Genomic DNA, 22,294 nt, shown 5'->3' with positions numbered 1-22,294 from the left:
AAGATGTCCGGATCCGGAGCAGGAGGCAAATGGATGGCCTCTACCGTCCGAGAGAAGGATATCAAAAAGCTTCGGGAGGCCGGGTACCTGGCCAAGAAAATCAGCCACCGTCTCCCGACGGCGGGACAGATCGTCCCTACTCCGGAACCCCACGAGAGGGTTGTATTCCTCCCTCACTTTGTCCGCGGGCTAGGGTTTCCCCTCCACCCGTTCGTTCGCGGCATCATGTATTACTATGGGATCGATCTTCACGATCTGTCCCCTAATTCCTTCCTCAACATCTCGACATTCATTGTCGTGTGCGAGGCTTTTCTCCGCATCTCGCCACACTTCGGCTTATGGCTGAAGATTTTTAATGTGAAGCCCAAGGTGGTGGGCGGCGAGCACGCCGAGTGCGGGGGCGCTATGGTGAGCAAGATGCCCAATGTCATATGGCCAACAGGAACCTTTAATGATTCTGTCAAGGAGTGGCAACAGCAGTGGTTTTATATCACTGAGCCGCGCGGCACGGAATGGGCCGCTATTCCCGAGTTTCGATCCGGTGCCCCCCTGCGGCTTACATCCTGGGTCAAGAAGGGCCTGGACTGGTCCTCGTCCGACGAACTGTCGGTGCTCCAGACGCGCGTTAAAGATAACATTGAACTTGTCAATGTAGTCCAGGTGATGTTAGTTCGCCGGATCCTGCCTTGTCAACACCGGACTTGCAATCTATGGGAATTCGATCCGGCCAGGCACCAAACCTTGCGAGAGCTTTTCGGCTCCTCGCACAAGGACATCTGGAAGGTGCTTTTCAAGTCCAGCAAATCATGGCCGGACTCCGCCGAGGACCGCGGTACCAACTGTCCCGCCCTGCAAGTTCGGTAAGTCATCAAACTTTTTATCCGCGTAACCCAAAGGAAGCGGTTAACGTGTTTTATACAACTCTCCCAGGGCTGGACGAAGAAGGCGGAGCGGATCCATTGTCCGGCCCCGCTGCCCGAAGAACCGGCCGTCCCACTTCTGACGAAGATGCTGGTCCCGGCGCCTTACAAGGTGCCGAAGAAGACGGCCGAGAAGGAGGCCAAAAAGTCCCGGGGCGGCCTCCGTCGCCGCGGCACTTCGGACACAATATCCGAAGGCTCTGATGCCCGTTCCGCCTCCGAAGAGGACGAGGAGGAGGAGGAAGATGAATCCCCTGCGGGGGGAAGAAAGAAGAGGACGGCCTCCGTACACTTGGAGGCCGAGCCGCCCAAAAGGGGAAAGGCTCCTCTTCCGGAGGAGCCCACTGCCGCCGTCGACAGCGGCCCGGCGTGGGATCCCAGGGCCCAGCCCTTGGTGAACTCGTGAGTATATAAAATCCGAGTACGTTTATGCGTCCAGACTCATCATGGCATAGTATTTTAACCTAAGCCATATTTTCTGTAGTCCGGCGAGGTCCCGTACCAAACAATCCTCATCAGAGGATTCGCTGAGCTCGGATGCTATGGAGAGCGGGAGGCCCCCAAAGGCCCCTTCCTCCAAACAGGTGCATAACACCGAGGCTTCGTCCCAGAAGGACCCCGGCCAAGGAGGAGAGGAAAAGACCGTGAAGGCGGCGCCTGGAAGTCAAACTTCAGGGGCCGAACACATGGGGAAGAAAATTCCCATGGGAGCTGACGGCGGAGGCCATCTTGAATTCGGCTCCCAGCCGGGTGCAGTTTCGGAGACCAATACGGCTCCAGAATCAGGCAGGCGGCCTCTCCCAGCTGGAGGGGGCATACCGGCAACCTCTGTCCAACCAGAGGTGTCGGATGCTTTGTTGGTGGCGCTGAAGAGCGCCTCCATCGTCGATGAACACCGTGCCCTTATGGGTGCGGTGATTGAGAAGATTCAGTCTGCTGAGAGTGGACTGAATGGAGCCTGTATCAGCCTTATAAAAGGTTTTGAGGTATGTTTTTCGAAGAGTGTCATGGTATGGATAGTAGCCCCTGATACACTGTTCGGTGAAAGGAAAGAACCGGACAGAGGATCAAATTTATGTTCGCAGGAAGACTCATTGAATGACATCTATTTCTCTTCTGTATAAGCAGGCGTCTGTAGCGGCTGCTGCCGCTCATACTGCGGAGATCTCCGGACTGAATCAAAATCTGGAGCGGGCCAAAGAAGAACTTGGCCAGTTGAAAATGCAGTTGGGGGATAAACAAGGTATGCACAAGTCTTGTTCGCGTTTATTGCGAATGAATTTTCAGTATGATGAAATAAGCTTCATGATTTGCGCTAGGGATGGTGACCGAAGTCGAGGCTCTTAAGAAGGCTGTGGCCGAGGCCGAGAAAAAGGCAGCCACAGAGCAGGCTCTTCGTGAGAAGCACGAGGCCAGGGTTATTAAAGCTGAGCAGGAGCTGCAAGAGGCCGTGAGGAAATGCGAGACCTTGGAGCAGAGTTTAACGGAGAAAGAATCCGAACTCACCGAGGCGCATCAGGCCACGAACGATGCCCGGGGGGAAACCCAAAGCGCCCTGCAGGGGATCCAAGAGGCGAGAAAGATCGCGGCGGGTAAGGCTTTTTCCATGTAAAGCAAGTATTTGAGGGGAAAATTATGTTTCTAATTTTGAATTCGGATTTCTCAGGGGTATTTGCCGAGCTGCCCCGCAGCATATCAGATGCCGCCCAATTCTACCGAGCCGAAGAAAGGAACACTGCGGATAAGCTCTTCTGGTCGCAGTATTTGGCACCGAATTATCCGGTGCCTTTTGCCGATCAACTGAAACAGCTGATCGAACTGCATAAGGCGGCGGAACTAGCCATGAAAGATTTGGTTATCCGGCTATGGCCTGCCGAGCCGATTCCAAGCAGCTACTTCGGGCTCGTGAAGCGGCTTGTAAGCGCTTGCCCTCGACTTGACGTCATCAAGCGGTCGGTCTGCATAGAAGGTGCGCGAATGGCCTTCGCCCGCGCAAAGGTGCACTGGGGGAAGATGGATGCTGAGAAGCTGATGACCGAAGGGCCGCCAGAGGGGAAGGAGCACCGCAAGCCCGAATTATATTATGAAAGTGTCCTAAAAGGATCCTACCTTGCAGCGGAGCTATGCACCAAGGACATTATATTTCCATGAATGCCAATCATGTTGTCCTTTGTAATGTTTGAACAAGGTCATTTATTTATTGCCTGTTATATAAAAGTTTACCCTCCTGTGCGGCCGTTTTATATGTTAAACCTGAGAGTTGGCCAGTCGTCGGCTTCTGCCCCCACGTAAGAAGTACGGGGGTGTTCGGGATAAACCTGAGCACTCTTTATCCCAGTTTTGGGTCCTTCGAAGGAGGTGCTCAGCACAACGAACCAGGCAATCGGACTATAGGGCTTTATCACTCTCACTTAGCCATAGGAGCTTTAGTAAGGTAGGCGCAGCCCCTGGTGTTCGGAAGACCGTACTAGGGGCTCTATAAGCACCTGATCGGAGGAAAAACCGATCCATCGCACGCTGCATTGGTTATGGCATTATGCGGGAGAAATCCTTAAAGATTTTGTGACCTCTCGAACAGCTGACCAGCTCTCGCCGTATCATGACAGTCAGTTTTCGGCTTTCTCTACTGAGGTGCTCGTCCGGAAGAACCGGGACACAATCGCAGTAGTTCTCCCAGTGCTACCTTAGCCGATATAGCGGAACGTAAGGTACCAAAACATGGGAGCCGGGCAAACCCAACTATTGACCCAAGACATGATTCGGAGCTGATGCATATAATGCTATAGGTTCGGGGTGCCGAACTTCCATGAAGGTGTTCGGACTTTATTGCCGTGTTATGGGTAAAACGAAGCCCCTGGCATATTTTAAGGCATATCGCTGTGTACGGATGCCACTTGACAAAAGAATTTCAATAAGAAATAACAGCAGGTAAGCGTCATATAAATCCACATGTTGTATTTGAATAGTACGTCTATGCGTATGAGTACAGGTAATGTGATAAAAAAAGGAATATGATTGCGGAACCTGCTGAGACCAGGGGGAAGAAGCTGAGTGCGGATCCGTAATATAGCCGGATGGTCATTGCGGGGAATGTCTAAGGATTCCCTTGCGCGTTCAAGCTGCCTCCGCATCGCCCGGCCTGGTCGGCGCAAAGGTGAACCTGCGAAGGAAATGTAAGAAATGTTTGCGTGCCGGAGAGCGCTTGAGCCGCTGAGTGCGGCCTGTCCTGGCCTTCGCCGGAGTGTTTAATTGAGCTCTGGACGAGCCGGGCTATCCTTCCGTGAAGTAGTTCGGAGTCCCTTGACGGTGTCTGGGAGCTTGGACGTCGACTCGAGGTTCGGCTGCAAGGTGCTGCTCGTTGCTTCTGCTATTAAGGCAGTGGTGTACTTGTTGGTGCTGAGGGAAGGTTCGGCCTTGCCATTAACCGTGATGACGCCGCGTGGACCGGGCATCTTGAGCTTACGGTAGGCATAATGTGGCACCGCGTTGAATCGAGCGAACGCGGTTCGTCCGAGCAGTGCCTGATAATCACTGCGGAAAGGGACGATTTCGAAGATTAACTCTTCGGTACGGTAATTTTCTGGTGATCCGAAGACTACCTCAAGGGTAATGGAGCCTGTACAGCTGGCTTCCACACCTGGTATAATGCCTCTGAAAGTGGCTTTAGTGGGTTTGATCACCGAATGATCGATGCCCATCTTGCGCACTGTGTCCTGGTAAAGCAGATTTAGACTGCTGCCTCCGTCCATAAGGACTCGTGTGAGGTGGAACCCGTCAATTATTGGGTCGAGGACTAGTGCGGCTGGATTGCCCTGATTGGCGTTAACCGGACGATCCATGCGGTTGAAGGTGACCGGCCTTAGTTTATATTGTGGGACGACTAGTTCCGTTAAGTCGGCATCCCTAAGGGTGCATATCCGGTCCGAGTTGGGAATTTGGGTGGTGTTTACCACATTCACCGATTGAATATGCGGGGGAAATTTCTTTTGCCCTCCTGTGTTCGGTGATCTGGGCTCTTCGTCGCCATCACCGCTTTGAGACCCCCCTTCTCCGTTTTTGGCTCCTGCCCTGCCGGCTTGTTTGAAGACCCAGCATTCTCTGTTGGTATGGGTGGCTGGCGTTCCTGGGGTGCCATGAATTTGGCATTGGCGATCGAGTATGCGGTCCAGACTGGATGGACCCGAATTGTTATTTTTGAGTGGCCCTTTCCGCTGACCGGACTTTGAGCCCCTGAACCCGGCATTAACTGCCGTATCTTCGGCGTTTTCACCATATTTGCGGCGCTTGTGTTTGTTGCGTCGTGGTTTGCCGTTGCTATCCCTGGCTTCTGATATGCCAGGTTTGCTTGCTGTATTGTTACTATGAGCCAACCAGCTATCTTCGCCCGCGCAAAAGCGGGTCATAAGTGTTGTGAGGGCTGCCATGGATTTTGGCTTCTCTTGGCCGAGGTGCCGGGCGAGCCATTCGTCGCGGATGTTATGCTTAAATGCCGCTAAGGCCTCTGCATCCGGACAGTCGACAATTTGGTTCTTCTTAGTTAGGAACCGGGTCCAGAATTTCCTGGCCGATTCCCCTGGCTGCTGAGTTATATGACTTAAATCGTCAGCGTCCGGCGGTCGCACATAAGTGCCCTGGAAATTGTCCAGGAATGCATCTGCCAGGCTCTCCCAACTTCCGATGGAGTTTGCCGGCAAGCTATTGAGCCAATGCCGAGCCGGCCCTTTGAGTTTTAGCGGGAGATACTTGATGGCATGTAAGTCATCCCCACGGGCAATGTGAATGTGGAGGAAGAAGTCTTCTATCCATACCGCGGGGTCTGTAGTACCATCATATGATTCAATGTTTACGGGTTTAAACCCTTCTGGGAATTCGTGATCCATTACTTCATCGGTGAAGCATAGGGGGTGTGCGGCGCCTCTGTGCCGGGCTATGTCACGACGTAGTTCATACGAGTCTTGTCTGCTGTATTCGGCCCGGCCGGATTTGCTTTTAGTGTATCCGGCGTGACGATCATCGTCCCGCGTTGGGCGCGCCCCCGTGATCCGTAGATCGATCTTGCATGTTTTGCTTTGTTTTCCAATACGTCTCGCAGGTCCCGCGTGTTGCCCCGGGCCTTGGTATTTTTGTTTGAATGGCGGCGGGGTGCGGGCTGGACTTCGGGCTGATATGCCTCTCTGTCTCGGCCACGAGGTGGCCGATCAGCCGCATCATACGCTGGTGATGTAGGTTTCAATGCTTCCTCCTCGAGTTGGGGTAGCAACCTGCGCTTTGGGTAACTCTTGGTTGGGCGCTCGAGTTCGTATTCCTCGGCCGCCAGGACTTCAGTCCATCTATCCGCTAGCAGATCTTGATCAGCTCGAAGCTGTTGTTGCTTTTTCTTCAGGCTGTTTGCTGTGGCTATAAGCCGGCGCTTGAAGCGCTCCTGCTCGACGGGATCCTCAGGCACGATAAATTCTTCGTCGCCGAGGCTCACCTCGTCTTCGGAGAGAGGCATGTAATTGTCATCCTCTGATTCTCCGTCTGCTGCCTGTTCCGGAGGGCTAGCTTGTTCATCCTCCCGCTCGAGGTCTGGCTGGAGGGGATTATCGTCGTCTTCGGCACTATCCGGAGCGTTATTGTCTCTTGTGCCGGTATCGCTGCTTTTGCTATGGCGGGACTTAGAGCGGCGCCGCTGACGTCGGTGCTTGGATTGCTTCTTGGAGGGATTATCCTCCGTTGTCTTATCGCCATCCCCTTCTTTGGGGGTGTCCACCATGTATATGTCATACGATGAGGTGGCAGTCCAGCGCCCTGTGGGCGGTGGTTCTTGTTCGTCTCCTGCATCGTCGTCCATACCGTCGATGTCTTCGGAGCCGAAGTCGAGCATGTCGGTTAAATCGTCGACAGTGGCTACTAAGTGGGTGGTGGGTGGGGAGCGAATTTCTTCGTCGTCCGCATCCCATTCTAGCCGGACATAGTTCGGCCAAGGGTCTCCTGACAGGGAGAGAGACCTTAACGAGTTTAGCACGTCGCCAAAGGGCGAGTGCTGAAAGATATCCGCGGAGGTAAACTCCATGATCGGTGCCCAATCGGATTCGATAGGCACGGACGCAGGCGGCTCGGAGCCCATGGCCGGGGACGAATCCAACGGTTCGGCAACACGGGTCTCGTAGGAGGTGAAGTCAGTATTCGGCTCTATCGCCACTGAGTGTGCGGCCTCCGTGGCGGGGTCCATCCACCCGTCCTCAGATGGCGCAATTTGTTCCGGATTGAGGGCCGGAGTAGTTGCAGGTGTGATCTCCCGAACACTGTCCGACGGCAGAGCTAAGTCATGCTCGTCGTGATTGTGCGGCGCACCTGACATGGGCTCGAATCCGTCGAAGATCAAGTCTCCGCGGATGTCGGCAGTATAGTTCAAGTTTCCAAACCTGACCTGATGGCCAGGGGCATAGCTCTCGATCTGCTCCAGATGGCCAAGCGAGTTGGCCTGCAGTACGAAGCCACCGAATATGAAGATCTGTCCGGGGAGGAAAACCTCACCCTGGATCGCATCGTTGCCGATGATTGAAGGAGCCATCTAGCCTTACGGTGACGGCACAGTGGAACTCTCAATGAAAGCACCAATGTCGGTGTCAAAACCGGCCGATCTCGGGTAGGGGGTCCCGAACTGTGCGTCTAAGGCGGATGGTAACAGGAGGCAGGGGACACGATGTTTACCCAGGTTCGGGCCCTCTCGATGGAGGTAATACCCTACTTCCTGCCCTATTGATCTTGATGATATGAGTATTACAAGAGTTGATCTACCACGAGATCGTAGAGGCTAAACCCTAGAAGCTAGCCTATGGTATGATTGTCCTTGTCCTACGGACTAAACCCTCCGGTTTATATAGACACCGGAGGGGGCTAGGGTTACACAGAGTCGGTTACAAGGGAGGAGATCTACATATCCGTATTGCCAAGCTTGCCTTCCACGCCAAGGAGAGTCCCATCCGGACACGGGTTGAAGTCTTCAATCTTGTATCTTCATAGTCCAACAGTCCGGCCAAAGGATACAGTCCGGCTGTCCGAGGACCCCCTAATCCAGGACTCCCTCAGGGTACGATATTGATCCAGGAGTGGATCACTTGACAGCAGTCAAAATTATCCTTAGAAGACTAAGGAGATATTTCTCAGTTATGGAGGTGATAAAGAGTTCGTCGTAAAGAGTTACGCCAATGCAAGCTTTTACACCGATCCGGATGACTCTCAGTCTCAATCTGGATACATATTGAAAGTGGGAGCAATTAGCTAGAGTAGCTCCATGCAGAGCATTGTAGACATAGAAAATTTGCAAAAATAGATACGGCTCTGAATGTGACAGGCCCATTGACTAAGCTTCTCTCACAAGCAAAACATGATCACACCTTAGTACTCTTTGGGTGTTAATCACATAGCGATGTGAACTAGATTATTGGCTCTAGTAAAACCCTTTGGGTATTAGTCATGTGGCGATGTGAACTAATCACATGGTGATGTGAACTATTGGTGTTAAATCACATGGCGATGTGAACTAAATTATTGACTCTAGTGCAAGTGGGAGACTGAAGGAAATATGCCCTGGAGGCAATAATAAAGTTGTTATTTATATTTCCTTATATCATGATAAATGTTTATTATTCATGCTAGAATTGTATTAACCGGAAACTTAGTACATGTGTGAATACATAGACAAAACAAGGTGTCCCTAGTATGCCTCTACTTGACTAGCTCGTTAATCAAAGATGGTTATGTTTCCTGACCATAGACATGTGTTACCATTTGATGAATGGGATCACATCATTAGAGAATGATGTGATGGACAAGACCCATCCGTTAGCTTAGCATTATGATCGTTAAGTTTTATTGCTATTGCTTTCTTCATGACTTATACATGTTCCTCTGACTATGAGATTATCCAACTCCCGAATACCGGAGGAACACCTTGTGTGCTATCAAACGTCACAATGTAACTGGGTGATTATAAAGATGCTCTACAGTTGTCTCCAAACGTGTTTATTGGTTTGGCATAGATCGAGATTAGGATTTGTCACTCCGTGTATCGGAGAGGTATCTCTGGGCCCTCTCGGTAATGCACATCACTATAAGACTTGCAAGCAACGTGACTAATGAGTTAGTTACGGCATGATGCATTACGGAACGAGTAAAGAGACTTTCCGGTAACGAGATTGAACTAGGTATGATGATACCGACGATCGAATCTCAGGCAAGTAACATACCGATGACAAAGGGAATAACGTATGTTGTTATGCGGTTTGACCGATAAAGATCTTCGTAGAATATGTAGGAGCCAATATGAGCATCCAGGTTCCGCTATTGGTTATTGACCGGATATGTGTCTCGGTCATGTCTACATAGTTCTCGAACCCGTAGGGCCGCACGCTTAACGTTCGATGACGATTTGTATTATGAGTTATGTGATTTGATGACCGAAGTTTGTTTGGAGTCCCGGATGAGATCACGGACATGACGAGGAGTCTTGAAATGGTCGAGAGGTAAAGATGCATATATTGGAAGGTTGCATTCGGACATCGGAATGGTTCCGAGTGATTCGAGCATTTTTCCGGAGTACTGGGAGGTTACCGGAACCCCCCGGGGAAAGATATGGGCCTTATGGGCCATAGGAGGGAGGCTAACCAGCCCACAAGGGGCTGGTGCGCCCCCCACAAGGGAGGAGGCCGAATTGGACTTGGGAAGGGGGCGCCACCCCCCTTTCCTTCTCCTACTCCCTCTCCTTCCCCTATTCCCCCTTCAGTAGAAGGAAAAAGGGTGGGGGCGAATCCTACTAGGACTGGAGTCCTAGTAGGACTCCCCTCTCCCTGGCGCGCCCCTTGTTGGCCGGCCTCCTCCTCCCCTCCTTTATATACGGGGGCAGGGGGCACCCCAAAGACACACAAGTTGATCTTTACTCGTGTGCGGTGCCCCCCTCCACAGTTTTACACCTCGGTCATATCGTCGTAGTGCTTAAGCCAAGCCCTACGCCGGTAACTTCATCATCACCGTCACCATGCCGTCGTGATGACGAAACTCTCCCTCGGCCTCAACTGGATCAAGAGTTCGAGGGACGTCACCGAGCTGAACGTGTGCAGATCGTGGAGGTGCCGTGTGTTCGGTACTTGGATCAGTTGGATCACGAAGTCGTTCGACTATATCAACCGCGTTACTAAGCGCTTCCGCTTTCGGTCTACGAGGGTACGTGGACACACTCTCTCCGCTCGTTGCTATGCATCACCTAGATAGATCTTGCGTGTTCGTAGGATTTTTTTTTGAAATTACCACGTTCCCCAACAGATCTCCCTAAGGAGAAGTGATATAAATATCATCCCTCTATTAAAGAAAATATTGAGGAACCCGTTATGTTGAAGCTGAAACTATCACTTACAATGTTGACCCAGTTGTGCCTACTGCTTATATTGAGAAACCTCCTTTCGCCGTTAGGATAAATGAACATGCTAAAGTTTCAACTATGGTTAATAAAATTAATATTGGAACACCTAGAGCCTCTTTATGCATTTACTTTTATGTAAGAGTCAAAGTATTCTTCCCCATTCCTTTTTATTTTCTCTTTTTGCAAGCATCATGTCGTGAGGAAAGATCTAGGCACATATATTCAGTTGGATATGAGTGGGCATGAGTTATTATTGTTGACATCGCCCTTGAGTGAATATGTTGGGAGGCGAACATATAAGCTCCTATCTTTCTTGTGTCCGTTTGAAACTTTTTGTTCATGGGTATGCTGTGAGTGTTATCATAAAAGGTTAAATGATGGTTGAGTATGTGGACTTGCCAAGAGGCTCCGACATGTGACCCTTCCTGAAAAGATGATGAATTGTAGTTGCAAAGTTGACTGAGAACATAGTTTGTTGGTTTTCAATAATGTTTATGCTTTATACTTCAATGTTGTGATGAATTGTACTTGTTCATGAGAATTTATATGATAAAAATTGTTTGATAAAGTTTTATGTTAAAGTTCGTTGCTGTTATAATAATATGCATGATGCTTCTATGTCTGTATTTTGTTTTTATCGACGCCTCTCTCTCTCTCTCTCTAAGCATGTGGACTTGTTTTTCGATTTCGGTTTTCGCTTGAGGACAAGCGAGGTCTAAACTTGCGGGAGTTGATACGCCCATTTTGCATCATGTTTTCCTACTATTATTTATAATGTTTTTATGCATAATAATGTTTTGGGAGTATTTCTAATGGCGTTTCTCTCATAATATGCAAGGTTTATACAAAGAGGGAGAATGCCGTCAGCTGGAATTCTGGACCTGAAAAAGCTACGTCAGAGTTACCTATTCTGCACAACTCCAAATGAGCTGAAAATTTACGAAGAATTATTTTGCAAATACGGAAGCAAATAACTACCAGTGGGAGCCCATCAGGTGGGTACAACCCACCTGGGCGCGCCCTGGTGGGTTGTGCCCTCCTCGACCTACCTCTGGTGCCCATCTTCTAGTATATAGGTCATTTTGACCTAGAAAAAAAATCAAGGGAGGACTTTCGGGACGAAGCGCCACCGTCTCGAGGCGAAACTTGGGCAGGAGCACTTTTGCCCTCCGGCGGAGCGATTCCGCCGGGGAACTTCCCTGCCGGAGGGGGAAATCATCATCATCGTCATCACCAACAACTCTCCCATCTTTGGAAGGGCAATCTTCATCAACATCTTCAACAGCACCATCTCCTCTCAAACCCTAGTTCATCTCTCGTGTTCAATCTTTGTACCGGAATCTTAGATTCGTGCTTGTGGGTGACTAGTAGTGTTGATTACATCAAGTAGTTGATTACTATATGGTTTATTTGATGGAAGATTATATGTTCAGATCCATTATGCCATTTAATACTCCTCTGATCTTGAGCATGATTATCATTTGTGAGTAGTTACTTTTGTTCTTGAGGTCACGGGAGAAGTCATGTTGCAAGTAATCATGTGAACTTGATATGTGTTTAATATTTTGATGATATGTATATTGTGATTCCCTTAATGGTGTCATGTGAACGTCGACTACATGACACTTCACCATCTTTGGGCCTAAGGGAATGCATTGTGGAGTAGTTATTAGATGATGGGTTGCTAGAGTGACAGAAGCTTAAACCCTAGTTTATGCGCTACTTCGTAAGGGGCCGATTTGGATCCAAAAGTTTAATGCTATGGTTAGATTTTATCTTAATACTTTTCTCGTAGTTGCGGATGCTTGCGAGGGGGGTTAATCATAAGTAGGAGGTTTGTTCAAGTAAGAACAACACCTAAGCACTGATCCACCCACATATCAAATTATCAGTGTAGCAAACACGAATCAAGCCAACATGATGAAAGTGATATGGTGAAATTCCCGTGTACCCTCAAGAACGCTTTGCTTATCATAAGAGATTGTCCTGGCTTGTCCTTTGCCACAAAAGGATTGGGCTACCTTGCTGCACTTTATTTACGGTTGTCGTTACTTGCTTGTTACAAATTATTTTGCTATTAAACAACTTGTTGCCGACAATTTCAGTGCTTGCAGACATTACCTTGCTGAAAACCACTTGTCATTTCCTTCTGCTCCTCGTTGAGTTCGACACTCTTACGTATCGAAAGGACTACGATTGATCCCCTATACTTGTGGGTCATCAGTTTCCCGGGAACCCCATTTACCATAATGCGAGTCAGTGAGGTTGCCAGCAGTCCGCATATCCATGCAATCCATCGCGAGCCAAACCCCATGTGTCGCACACCTCCACTAGAAAGGGCCACTAGACCGAATCAACAGCTTTTGAGATATCCAGCTTCAACATGACCGTAGGTTCCTTCATCGCGTGTAGACGCCGAGCCATGCACTGCACCAGCATGAAGTTATCGTGCAATGAGCGTCCTTTAACAAACACGCTCTGGTGCATGCCCACCAGACGGGGTAGATCCTCCGTCAGCCCTACTGCCATTGCCTTGTCAAAGATTTTCACGGCCGCATGCACAAGGCTAACCGGGCAAAAATCCCTTAGCTCTTCCACCCATCCACTTTTGGTAGTAAAGCAACCAAGGCTCGGTTTATCGATCCCAAACCACGCATGTCCCCATGATAGAAAGCATCCATGGCCCTCATGAAATCCGTCCTTATGATATGTCAACAGCTCGCATAGAAGCGGTCAGTGAATCCATCCGGCTCCGGGGCCTTGTCCAGGGGCATGCCCTTGACAATCTTCGCGACATCCTCCTCCAGGAACAGTCTCTCCAAGTGCGAAAACTCCAGCCGTGGCAGATTAAGGGCCTCCAGATTTATGGTATACTCACGCTCTGGAGCGAATCCAAAGATGCACTCATAGTACTCATCTACAGCCGCGGCAATGGACTCATGGCCCGTCAAAAATTCCCCGTCCTTCTTGATGGATGTGATGATGTTCCTTCTCTGCCTTTGCCTCGCGTGCCTAAAGAAGAACTTCATAGTCGCGTCGCCTTCCTTGAGATGCAGGAGCCTTGATCGTTGCCTCGCAATCGTCATGTCCAATGAACATAGGCCTAGCAGTTTCGGCTTGAGGATTCGCCTCAAATCCTGCTCCGCACGAGATAGCTGCCTGGAGTCAGAGGCCACATCTAGTCGCAAGATGACCTCAAGCGCAATGGAGATCTGAAGTTTCACGTTGCCAATCCACCTATCGCTCCACGTCTGCAGCCTTTTGGCAGTACCCGCAACTTGGCATCCAGAACCACAAACGGGTTGCCCAACGAAGGCCTTGAATTCCACGCCAATGCGACAGTGTCCATGAACCCCTCCGCCTTCGGCCAGAAGGATTCGAATCTAAAGCGCCTCCCCATGCGAAAATCCGCGTGCAAATCCATCAACAATGGACAATGATCCGAGATCGCAGACCCAACCGTGGAAAGGAAGCTTGCGGGGTATAGATCCTCCCAGTCCGAAGTTGTGAAAACGTGGTCAATTTTCTCGAGAGTCACATTCTCCCTTTCATTAGACCATGTGAACTTTCTGCCATTCAAATACATCTCCTTTAGCTCTAGGCAATTCAACTTTGATCTGAAGCGACCCATCATTCTCCTATTAATGGATGAATTGTTCTTGTCCTCGGGGTTGACAAGAAGGTTGAAGTCACCGACGACAGTCCACGGTCCGACATGCAAATCCCGGATCTTCACTAGCTCCTCCAAGAACTCAACCTTGTCCGCATCCGATTGGCACCATTCGGGTGTCCCCTACTGGCTTAACCAGCACTGTTAGGGTATTGCGCGTACGATGCGGGCATGACAAAGAGGCGAGTAAAGCATCCCAAGCTATAAGGATGCCCCCACGCGTGCCCAGAGCAGGCAAGTAATAAAAGTTTTCATACTTGTTACCCAAGCAATGCCTTACAAGATCAACCGAGATGGACTCCAATTTAGTTTCCTAGGAACAAACGATGCTCGACCTAGCCGCCGCCACTACTTCAAAGACTGTGTTGCACCGTGCCGGGGAGTTGAGGCCCCGTACGTTCCACACCAGAACCTTGAGAGGTTGTGTAGCCATAGAATCCTCCCACCATCTACAGCTGTAGGCCCTGTTTGGTTCGGCTGTGGATTTCTAAAAGCAGCTGTGAAAAATCTGTTGTGGAAAAACAGCTGTGAAAAATCTGATGTAAAAAAAAATGTAGGTCATTTGGCAAATCAGCTGATACAGTTTTTTTAGATTTCGCACCGCAGCGGAATCAGATTTTGGAAAGCACGTCCTGGGCTGCTTCCGCTTTTGGTTCAGATTTTGGCAGCGGCTTTTGGTTCAAATTTTGGCAGCGGATTTCTCGAATCGAATTCTGCCGAGTTCGCCCTTTGATTCAAATTCTGCTGCGCGGCAGCTAAATCCGTCAATAAAAGCTGAACCAAACAGGGCCGTAAGCAGCTCAATCCTCCACCACCAAGTCACCCGGCAGTTCCTGCAACGGCAGTACCGAGGGCTCCCAGCCAAACAACGCCACCACCGCCGCAATGTGCGTCTCCGACAATGGGGTCGCAAACAGCTGCAAGTAGGCCTGCAGCGCCTCCTCTCCAATCAACTCGCCTTCGTTCGCAAGACAGAGTTTCCGGATGATGACTTGCTGCTGTTTTGTGGCCGCGGATCCACGGCCACGGCCTCTAGCCAGGCGCACGCTCCGTCGCGGGGTGACGTCCAGGTTCCTCTTCATGCGCGGACGCCTCGTCTTGGCCGGTTCATCTCGTCCTGCCGGCCTGGCCAGGAGCGGGGTCAAAGCACGTTTCACTTCCAAGCAGAAGGAGCCGAGGCGGTCGGCCGGCGAGGGCGGAGACGCGTCCCGGTCGTGGCACACCTGACGTGGCCCATCGGAACGAGCTCCGGGCAAGCTCACCAGAAACATGTCCTAGTCCAGTTCGCCAAACTGCGCACGACGATCGGAAGCCGTATGCATGGTCTCCAGCATCCCACAATCCTCCGTCCGTCCCATCCACGTCTAGTGGGAGGGGGGTAAAATCGTCACCCGGCCCACGCTGAGAAGGATATCGTCAACGCTGACAGGCATGAAAAAGGGTCACCGATGGTCTCATACTCTCATTGTGCGGATGACGGCGATGTCGTGCAGCTCGTTTACTTTGACAAACTTCAAACCCTCAAAAGAAAAAGGAAAGCTCGAGGGGATCAGCACAAAAGAAAAGGGTAACAAGAAAGCTCGAGAGGATCAGCACAAAAAGGACAAATCAGGATAGATGAAAAATTCCGTCGCCGGGACTTGAACCCGGGTCTCTCGGGTGAGAGCCGAGTATCCTGACCACCTAGACTACGACGGATCTGATGCTTATAGCGCGGGCCTTGCTAAAAATGCGATGCGCCGCTCCAGGCCGCACCAGACGAGATGCAACCAAGCAAAGAGGAAATGGAGGTGAAAAGTGAAAACCAACGCACCACTTGCGATCCCCATTGTACAATACAAACTAAACAACGACCCTCTGATGCACGATTATTCTGCTGTAGTATCTGTAAGACTGTAAGTGTCCACTCTCATCAGATGGTATCTGAACTTTTGATAATAATGTAGCTTGTGTAGCGATAGTGATGGGCTCCAATGGCTTAACAGCTATAAGACCACTGATTCTTTATGCAACATAAACCGAATAGTTAGATATTTCCAAAATTATGCGCAACTTTAGTTTTAGAAATGTGCAACCAAGCAACTGTAAATTAACGCAAAGCCTAAACTGATGCTCTTTTTTTTTTGCAAACTCAATGTAACAGCAGTTTTCTACAATGTGTAACTTGGTCAAGATAGAAATAACAATTTCTGAATTTTCCGATGACTTAGAAAAACAGCAGTGTTTTCTTCAAAACAATAAAGCTTGCTCGATGCCTCGATACGGTAGAGCCATTTGCATCAGCAATCTACAGTGGTTGCCGTTACACAGTAGACAGATTCAAATTTTGCTACAACACTCCCCGCAAAAACTAAAACAAAAAACATTTGCTACAGCAGAAATCTTCAATTACAGCACACATGCTTCCCCCCTCCATGCAGTGGGGGAAATAATCGCCCTGCACAAGAACTATGAGCTGCTACGGAGGGGTGGGCGCACCAATTATTTGGCCTCCATCCAAATGAGCACCGCGTCTGGGTCAACGACCAATATTTTGGCAGGGCGTCTCGGGCAATGATCCAAACAGCCCGATATATCTCCTGTCTGCAGCTTATGAAAATGTTGGGAAGCGTATCTACCTACATTGCACGGTTAAGGTTGTTACACTCATATCATACAAATTGTACTCCAAGTTTATCTACATGTCAGACGCGGGTAGAACCCTAACCAACATAAGTATCTAGATATCTTAACAAAGCTCCCACCAGCCTGTGCCATACTTCTTTGCAAGATGTGGCAGAAGAACCATCTTCTTAACTGCAAGGTCAATCAATACAAGTTACACATGTACAGTGAGTCAGAAGAGATATCTTTTAACAAGCAAGTCAAAGGAGATTTACGAAAAAATAAGTGCATGACTGCATGGTGTTTGCTTATTGACCAAAGAAGGCTTCCATTGCAAGCAAATTTGTGCACTATGTTGGATAGTATTTTCTTACAAGCTGGTTTGAGATTTTTGGGGGACTTGAGATTTTCTAATATGTACTATTTGTGAAAAACTAAACTGACCATAACCACGGTTTGCTCAAGGTATTCACAGTGTACATATGGAGATTACCTGCTTCAGAATCGAAGGAGTCAAAACTCTGGATGTCAGGTATATGCTCAACAATGTCACTGTCATCCGCATGCAGCCTATCCATGAACTCCTTTCACATATCTGTTAGAACCATCTTCTGTAGTGTCTTAATGTGCTTGATGCCTCGAGGCACTATCTTCAGACTCTTTAGACCAACAATCTCCAAAGTATGTAGAACCTTCATTGCGCCTTCCTCAATCTCAATCGAATTTAGACATTCCATGTCAACTAATGCAAGAGAACTGAGCTTGGGAAACCATCCTGCACGAAATGTTAATTGTTCCCCATCATAAGCTCTGAAAGATTCAGATACACTAGATTCAGCGTGTGAGCAAAGGAGCTAATAGGATCTTTCTTCAGACAAGAACAATCAAGTTTTAACGCAGCGAGCTTCTCAAAACTTGCAAACATCTGCGGGAGCACTCCCTCATACAACCTCCCTCTCAACCAGAAAAACTTCAGATTTGGCAAGGGCTTTATCTTTATCAGATTAAGAACCTCATCCTTGCTGTTTGCAAAAATAACCAACCTACTGAGGCTAGGCATCCTGGCCAAGGAGTCCCATAACTCTGCAATGTAGTTTTGACGCATTTTCATTATAGCCAAACTTCTCATCAGTGTCAACTCACCGAGCTGCGTAAGTAGGTCTTTATTGGCTGAAACAGATTGTAAGCTTTGCAGATTCTTTAGACGGCAAATATTGCCAGGGATATTTGTAGCAGAAAAGCAGTCAAATATCCTTTCTTGAACATCATGGAGCATGTATACATACAGATGCCTCAATTTAGTCAGGTTTGTTATTTCCCATGGCAGCTGCTCCACGTAGGTGAACCGCAGGTCCAAAACTTGTAGGTTCGTAAGTTTACCGAGCGATGCTGGTATATGCTTAACCTTTGTGTGAGCTAAATCCAAATAGTGCAAATTAAGCAAGTCTGGGACAACAGCCGGCACTTGATGAATGTTAGCAAACCTTAGACACAGGACACGGATCAGTCTGAAATTTGATGAAATGTCATCTATCCAAGAGGATGCAACTTGTGTGTCAAATAAGATTAAAGATCGGATCCGTGACGCTGCAGCAACCTTTAGAGACCGAGCATGCTTCTGAACAAACAAGCGGCGGACTTCAGAGTTAACCTGGGTTATACCAGAGTCACCGTATACGACAGCAAACTTCTCTCTGTTTGCAACAATCAGACATGCATCGCGCACAAGGTCATGCATTTGAAATGAGCTAGCTCTTCCATGAACATTCCTTTCTGCAACTTCAAGAAGAGAACGACGAGTGAGCTCCTTTAGGTAACACTCAGCAACTTCCTCCATTGTTGTCCCAGCACCTCTTTCCTCAACAAGACCTTCTGCGACCCAAAGCCTGCAGATCCATCTTCTTTTAACCTTGTAGTCTTCAGGGAAAAGGCTGCAGTATAGGAAGCAATTCTTTAAATGACTTGGGAGATCATTCAAGCTGAGATTCAGAACACTCACAATCCAACTGAGCTCTGGATTGTTAGCTAGTTGCCAGCTAAGTTGGTTGTGGAGAGAACTCCACTCTTGCTCCTCTAGTTCTCGGTACGACAAAAGGCTCCCAACTGCGACGATAGCCAGTGGAAGTCCTTGGCACTTTTTCACAATTTTCTCTGCCCAAAGCCTCAGATTTAGTGGACATATTTTGTCTTCTAATCTACGGAATGCCTTTTGACAGAATAGGTGCCATGCTTCAGCATAAGGAAGAACTTTAAGCTCCACAACAAAACCGTCGTTTGCTAAGGAAGCAACATCCTTTTTGCGAGTTGTCACTAGCACTCTACTTCCACGATTATTTATTACAAGTGCACGCTTCAAAAATAACCAGTCATCTCTATCCCATACATCATCCAAGACAACCAGATATTTCTTGTCCTGTAGGTAGCTCTGAAGTTCCTCGATTAGTCTTACACGACTCATAGTCTCGATACCACTGGCCATGTAGGCTCTTTGGTCCATCAGTTGCTTCATGATTTGCCTCAGTAGGTCTTCAACTAGATAATTCTGAGATAAAGTTACCCACACATGACAGTCAAACATTCTAATAATCTGTTGATTTTTGTAGATACTGCTTGCTATGGTTGTTTTTCCTAGACCTCCCATGCCAAGGATGGACATGATCAATCGGTCTTGTCGCTCTGTGAGTAGCCATTGTGTCAACATACTTATTTCACTGGCATTGCCCACTAACTCAGTATCATCAGATAGATAAGAAGAATCTGATAGAGAGAGCTGCCTGGCATATTGTAGTGTGCTACTCCTGCCCGGTTCTCCTACAGAAATTCCATAACGATCTTTCATTGTAGTGAGCCGCTGAATTCGAGTTTCTACTTGATCAATCTGGCTTGACAGGTTCCGCCATGCTGCAAAGCTCTTAGCCTGACGGAATTTCCTCTTGAAGAATCCGTCTATGCCCGCAGCTTGCGAAGTTAGGAAATTATACTCGTCAATGATATCTTCTACCTGATGGGCAACATCTCTAACTTGGTCCAGCCAGGCATCAAATGTCCTATCACCAACATTCTGTGTGCTAACCTGGCCAATAAATGCCTGCAGAATCATGAACTCGCCCTCGATCTGTTTCATGCCATGCTCGAAATCCGTCAGAACCGATGCTGCCTCCACTACCTCTGTGCTCAGCTTCTCTGACGCCGCTTCTCCGAGGGACAGAGCAATTTTTCTGAGAACAAGAAATAGGGTGTCTGCCATGTGTGCTCCCCTCAAAATGTTAGCACAGCAGACTAGCACTACATCGCTGAAGAAGCTTCATGTAAATGCAGCTCTGCAATAATCTGGAGTAAATTGAAATGACAGAATCAGTTATGACATCGTATGGCTGCAGGGATAAGTATCACAGGTCACTGCAAAGGCCAGCCGGTTACCTGTTCCTGGAACTCATGTGAGAACCATGTGTAGGATGGATAAATTGCTACTGAATTTATATTCTCAGTAACCTGTTTTTCAAGAGTAACAACAGATGAGCACAAAACAAGATTGCGTCTGACACTAACAGTAGCGCTAAGCTACTAAGATATCAAGACATAGGTGTACTGTACTTCTACGTGTCATGTGAAGCATGTCAGAAGAGGGAGCTGCACGATCATGCATGAATTATCCGCATGCTCGAGTGTTTCATTATGGTGTGGCTTTTACTGATGAAGTTTCTCCATGTATCTCGTTTTTTCTTTCTTTCTTTAAGAGAACAGGGGATCCCTCCAATTTCTATTGTAAGAGACCAGCTAGTAGCTACAAGGAAAACAGGAACAGGAAGGAGTTCCAGCTCTTCCTCTGGACTGTAGGAAAAGCTGAAAGCATCACATCTAACTATCTAAACATAGCTATGTTGGGCAGAATTCTGTTGGGTAATGAGTAGTGGTAACTAACTATTATTCAGTTGAGTGTACTCGCTATAATTGTATCCCTTGATGCTATATGATGCTCTCTCCTAAAAAAGAAGACCACTACTACGATTGTGGTGGTGATGGGAGAGCAGAGAGCTCCCTCGGCTGGGAATCTAAGAAGAAAGCAAGTAGCCGATGCATCATCCCCGTGAAGTGGACGAACTATCCACATACGAAAAGTCAAAATTTTAGACCAGGTACACTGAAATAGTCATGTCAGCTGTTTTGACTGACCATGCGTAGACTTTAGTTTCATATGTCCCAGCACGTTAGATCTACCCAAAACAAGATGATCCAGGATGCTACCGGCAAACGATTTCATATCCTCGCCGAGACATTCGAAAGGCAGAGGGGAATGGGAATTTGTGGGCTGATTTGGTGGCCGGGGAGCAGAGACGAGGTGAGGAGATTACCGCCGGGGAGAAACGACGGAGCAAGGCTCGCGAGTTCGCCGCCTCTCGCGCTCGCCGGCGCCGAAGAGGCCGCTCCTTGACCCCTCTCGGCTCTGGCGTGAGGCTAGGGCGCGGGGATGGTGGTGCCGCGCTGCCGCTGAGAATGCGAGGACGAGGCAATGCAGCGTTGCAGGTAGCCGCATTCACACTACCCTGCCTTCAGGGTTGACTGAGCCACCTGCTCCAACAGGTGTATTTCGAATTTTGACCTGAATTTTTCAGGGGTTGTCAACATGTGTGTTGTGAACATCCATGATTTTTTTTAGAATGTTTTGAAATGCTTAAATTTGAGAATTTTAAGTTGGTATCATGGGAGCATGTGAGGGCGGGTATCACTGGATATTTTCCCCTGCTGATGAACGCCATTATAATGTGCACCTTGTGTTTTGAGTTAAAGGGTTTTATAGGAATTTCAGTGGATTATACTATACACAAATATAAGACGTTGAACTGCAGAAATGTCTTATACAATACCCCCTCTGTAAACAAATATGAGAGCATTTTGACCCTCATACACCCTCGTCGCTCGCCCTCCAGGGTGATGGGGTGGGGGGGGGGACCCTAGCCTCCAGCCGCCCCGATCCCATCTCTCCTCCCCTTCGCCGCCGCCGGGGGACAGCGTGGGTAGAGCCATGCGTTCGACGCCGGCGGTGGAGGGCTGCTCCTCCTTCCCGGACAGTACGGCGGCGAGGGCGCCAGATCCGCAGAGGTGCGGCCTCTTCCATGATCCATGGCGGCGCGGTGGCTCCTGCTGGAGGCGTTTGTGGTGATGCGGGTGAGATGGCCAGAGGATGGAGGTGGGGCTGGGCGTGGCCGGTGGCAGCGGCAGCGTCCAGCCCGGATTCGATCTTGGCAGACGCGGCGGCGACTCCGGCCCAGATCCGAACATGGCGGCGGCGGCGTCCCCTCCGCCGGGGATGACGGGCCAAATGGTGGGTCCTCGTGGCGGCGCTGGTGGCGGCAGATCTTGGGATCCCGCACCCCGGGACGTCGCAAGACGCGCGTGGCGGCCGGAGCTTCCTCCGGCGTCGATGGCGCGTGATGCGGGATCGCGGCGGCGGTTGCTGTTGTATGGGCGACGACAACGGTTGGCGCGGCGGTGGGTGCTCCCTATAGCGCCCGAAATCGGGGCGGCGGCCCCTCTTCATCAACGGCAGCAGACTCCGGGATCGTGTGGACGATTTGAAGTCTGGATCTCGAGGTGGTGACGGCCTTCTGAGGCTGGTGGCGGTATGGGACGCCCCTTCCATCAACAGATCGGGTTCGATGCTGCTCGACAGGTGATACATGTGCCTCTTTTGGAGTT

At 49.3% G+C, this 22,294-nt stretch overlaps 1 non-coding gene and 1 pseudogene across 1 annotated transcript; both read right to left on the bottom strand.

Moving 5' to 3' along the window:
- Positions 1–13,034: 13,034 nt before the first annotated feature.
- Positions 13,035–21,179, bottom strand: LOC123168043 (disease resistance protein RPM1-like; annotated as a pseudogene).
- Positions 15,619–15,691, bottom strand: TRNAE-CUC (transfer RNA glutamic acid (anticodon CUC)). Its single transcript has one exon. It is a non-coding gene; the product is annotated as a tRNA-Glu (tRNA).
- Positions 21,180–22,294: the final 1,115 nt, after the last annotated feature.

The sequence above is a fragment of the Triticum aestivum genome, chromosome 7D, assembly GCF_018294505.1.
Source record: "Triticum aestivum cultivar Chinese Spring chromosome 7D, IWGSC CS RefSeq v2.1, whole genome shotgun sequence".
Taxonomy (NCBI): Eukaryota; Viridiplantae; Streptophyta; class Magnoliopsida; order Poales; family Poaceae; genus Triticum; species Triticum aestivum.
This window is presented reverse-complemented; position numbering and strand designations above follow the sequence as displayed.